The sequence below is a fragment of the Macaca thibetana genome, chromosome 6 (assembly GCF_024542745.1).
Source record: "Macaca thibetana thibetana isolate TM-01 chromosome 6, ASM2454274v1, whole genome shotgun sequence".
Lineage (NCBI taxonomy): Eukaryota > Metazoa > Chordata > Mammalia > Primates > Cercopithecidae > Macaca > Macaca thibetana.
Window position 1 is genome coordinate 155,882,505 of NC_065583.1, and position 4,894 is coordinate 155,887,398.

The following is a 4,894-nucleotide window of genomic DNA, read 5'->3' on the forward strand; positions in this document are numbered from 1 at the left end:
AACGCACTGTAAATTGAAAATATCATAAGTAAAAACTGCATTATATACACCTAACCTATGGAACATAACTCAGCCTAAATAACTTACATGCTCAGAACACTTATATTAGCCTACATTTAGGCAAAATCATTGAACACAAAGCATAATTTATAATAAAAACTTTAATATAATTTATTGAAAGCTACACTGAAAGTGAAAAACAGAATGATTGCCTGTGTACACACACAGAATATATATGTGTATATATACATATGATTGGATACATACGTGTATACATATATATATTATAATCTTTCTGTTAGGCTATTAGCTATCATTAAACTTTTAGAATTATATATAATTCATATATATGTACATTTATATGTACATATTTCTACATTCAGTAGAAGTACAGTTTATACTGCATGCATATTGCTTTCACACCATAGTAAAGTCGAAAATTTTATGTCAAACCATGGCAAATTGGGGACTGTCTATAATCTGGAAGAACAGCCCAGGAATGTAAGGGAATTCAAGTCTGAACTGAAAGGGAAATAATGTAACTCAGGGTCAAGGTGTCAGCTAAGGCTGAGTTCAGGACCTGGATAACACAGATCTGAGCAATAAGAAGGCTAGTGTTTTTATATAATATTCTCTGGCCAAAACTCTGTCAGGGAAGAATTAATCTTGGGGCAATAGGTGGAAGAAAATAGCAACTACAGCTATTGAGTCTAAGAGAGACACATGTTGACCTTTTTGCCTATAATACTTTCTCTACATAAGCCCCATATACTTCAGCACCCACTCACAAATAATGAAATAATAGAGTTAATATATAGTCATATTATGTGTTTATCCTATGGTTGATCCAATGAAAACTGGGGACAGACAATTTATATAAACTAATTGCTCATGTATTTATTTCCAGTTTATGTTCACTGCTTTCCATTTTATGCTTCATTTATTTGTGTTAATTTCCATTTATAAATATCAGCAAAAAGAAATCAATTGTACTTAAATAATAAATACGTATGTTTTGTCTCAATCTGGCCTTAGAGTCAGTAGAGCAAACATATTAACCAAAGATGTGTTCAAAGTTATTAAAGCTTTTACATTTTTCAAAAACATTTTATTTTGAATCCTGACACATTTTAGAAAATATTTATGTTTTATACTTATAAAATTCGCAAAACTGCAAGCCCTTTATCTGCATACTTTATTTTTAACTCCTTTAAGCCTACTCATAATTAAAACCAGACCTTTTCCTATACTTGCACAAAAGAAAACTATGAATTTCAGAATTGTGTAATGTACTAGAAAGGATAACACAATATTTGAGTGTAATGGTGATCATACCTCTCTCTTTCAGAATTTTGTGACAATAAACAGAGTGTTTTGCATTACTTTAAATGTGAAAGATCTCCAATATGTCTTCTCATATTATATTCATTAATTCATTCAGCAAATATTTATTAAGTTATACGATGTGCTAAGCATTGTCTTAGGCTTGGAAGATCTATCACTGAACAAAATAGACAAGCACCTCTGCCCTCAGGAAGATTTAATTATATAAATGCCACCAGAGAGATGAAAGATCAAAACTACATTTTTATTTGTAAATCCAGGACAAGAAAAATGTCTCGTTTACAATATGTGCTAGAGATGCTGAATAAATCCTTTCTACACAGAATTATACTTATCCTCCTACATATGTTACTGGCAGCTCCATAATTTATATATGAATGAATATGGACTTTTTTCTGCATCACTTCCATGGTGTTACATATTTAGAAAAGTTTCTAACAAATGTTGTCCATAGATTATGTCAAATTCATAACTAAATAATGACTAAATATTGCCATATCTGAAATAAAATATATGAAAATGTACAAATACATATTTTTGTACATGTACATATGTATTAACAAATGCATTATGGAAAATATTTGACACTTTTAAAATAAGAATTATTTCAAAGAACTAATTATAAAATATTATTCCATGCAACATTCTTTACAAATAAAAAAATTCATAACCTTCAATACATTTCTAGTTGGTCACAGAACTTTTTCAACAGGACAGCTTTTAAAATCTGCTCATTTTTACTCATTTTATTTATTCAAGAAATACAATTTAAATTTTATTCTGTTTAAGAAAAAAAATTCTAAAAGCTTCTTTTCTGTGTTAATGGTTAAAAGCCTTCTTCTGCATTGGAAACAATATTTGATATGTTAAGAATACTATTCTTCACCCTCTAGGGGTATAAACCTGTTTACTTGAATAATTATTCATATGTAACTCACTAAAGTGGGTGGTATGAAAAGAAAAACAGGAAAAAAAAAAAAAAAAAACAAGTCAGGATACAGGGAGGCAAAGTGGTTTTTAAATATGACAAAAACAGAAATGGGTCTATTTAGGCTTCATCTGGCACTTAGCAGGTTTTTAATAAATGCATCTTTGAGGTGTAATCCATCAAACTGCAAGTAGTATATCTATAAGGGGTTTCACAAACAAGATTTCATGGTAGGACCACACCAGAAACGCTGTGCTCCCAGTGTGTGAGCAACTGGTTATATTACTCAAATATGCTAAGTTTAGAATGAGTCATTGTGGCTTAATTTCTTAAAACAAGATAGGCTTTGTGCAATTATTTAAGATTCTGAGTATAGTACTTAATAAATCTCTATTAGGAAAAGGAAAGAAAACTGTAGAAAGGTTAAAAATCATATAATCCCCTGGACCTGGTGATTGAATGGGTTCAATGGTATCTAAGATTTGCCCCAGAGTAAGGTTTATGCATGAAATTATCACTACATTAACATTTCACATATAACTTCCTTCCCAACTCTTCAATTATTAATGGTAAACAAACTTTTGATAAATTGTAGACAATTCATATCAAAGATGATTCATGTTATATAAATAAATAAAGATAAATTGTTTGTGGACTATTTGAGAGCCAAATTGTCCACAAAACCTTATTTTTTCCAAGCCATAATGAATTTACTTTACATGAAAATAAAACATTTATTTACAATGTTGATTATCAGATAATTGTTTTTATTAGCATATATTATGTCTTGTTATTGTTTTTACCAAATACTCATAGGCTATTTAATTATTATAAATACGTATTATCTTGGAAACTTGAAGTCAGTGATCTTAAGCAAAATTTCCTTTAGATCCTCTCATTATAGTGATGCTAGTATTTTACAGGCAGTATAGACAGAATAATACTTATTAATTAAGTGGCCTCTCTCTCTTCTAAAGGAAGATGTGCAACAGAAAACTGGATTCCTTTCATCTGTATATGGAATAAATCTCTTCTTTGGTTAAAAAAAACACTGTTCACACATAGTTCAAGTGACTTCAAGGGAAATTAAACACAAATAAGATAGCCTAGGGAACGGCACATGCCAAACTAATGAATTTATTCTGATTATATTTTGTTACAGAAACTTTGTTGTGTGATTTGAGTAAATTATCTAATCTAATCTTCAAAACACTTTAGGTAGTTATTTTGATTATGCCCAGTACTGAGAAGAAGTAAATTCAAGCAACGCAGCAAGGATCGTTCTGTAAGTGGTGAAGCTGTGTTTCAAGACATACAATCCAGTGCTCCAGAAACTGGAATCTCATACACTAAGCTCTGCTGTCTGACATTAACTAGTGCTCCAATCTTAGGAATGAGTCAGGTCTATTTGATGTAAGTATTTGTGATATTTCATTAGGCTGTTAGGTTGATAAGACGTGGGAATTTATTTTTTAATATTATTTCTCTAGTGTTTTAATAACAAAAGACAATCCAATGAACAAAACATTTCTAATTCCAAATAAAGTTACTGATATATTTAATTTCAACCTAGTTTTTCTTTGAACAATTTATATGTCTTAAAAGACATTTGTGATACGAAGGAAAATGCTGACCTAAAGTGTAATAGAAACTAAATTAATTTTAATCTGAGTAGTGAAAGAGAAGTTGAGAATATCTGAAAATCCGGGCTTCTTGCTTCATGAATAGAGTTGTCTCCTTTAGGCTCCCAGACTCAGGCTCTACTGAGGGTAGCATTTATTGACCATGTGATGTGCATCATGAACTGCTAACATGGTTTTTCTCATGCCCTTTAAATTCTCTCAACAATCCTATATTGTATGTCTTAATATATCCACTTTATAGTAAGGATATAAACATTCACAGAGGCTGAAGTAATGAGAATTCTTTATCTAGAAACAGATTCAAGAAACTTTAAATTCTAAGCTCTTTTGTTATACACAATAACTCCTTTACAGAACACATTAAAAAATATATTTTTAGCTAATCCATTATTTATTGCAGTAATGATATATTAATATTCTCATTTTTCAGATAATTACTAAATATTATTGTAATAGATTTCAGTCACAGAAAATGTGTTGGATTGAATGCTTTTGCCTTATAGAAACAGTTCTTATTTAGGTGATGATTTGGCAATCAATATAAAGTAACATTTAGCTGTCATTGTTTGATAGGGTGTAGAATAGGTCATTTTTATCATGGGATATACATAACTTAGATCTTGTGATGTATGACAAATCAAATACTTTAATTTAAATAATTAATATTTCATATTTTAATTGATTAGTGAACTACATGCATTTCTTTTTTTTAACTTATTTTCCATTCAGAGGTACATATGCAGGTTTGTTATACAGGTAAATTCATGTCACGGGGATTTGACATACAGATTATTTTGTCACTCTGGTACTAAACTTAGTACCCAATAGCTTTTTTATTTTATTTTATTTTTTAATTTATTTTTTTGATACAGGTCCTCACTCTGTCATCCAGGCTGGAGAGCAGTGGCACAATCTTGGCTCACTACAACCTCTACTTCCTCGGTTCAAGTGATCCTCCCACCTCAGCCTCCTGAGTAGC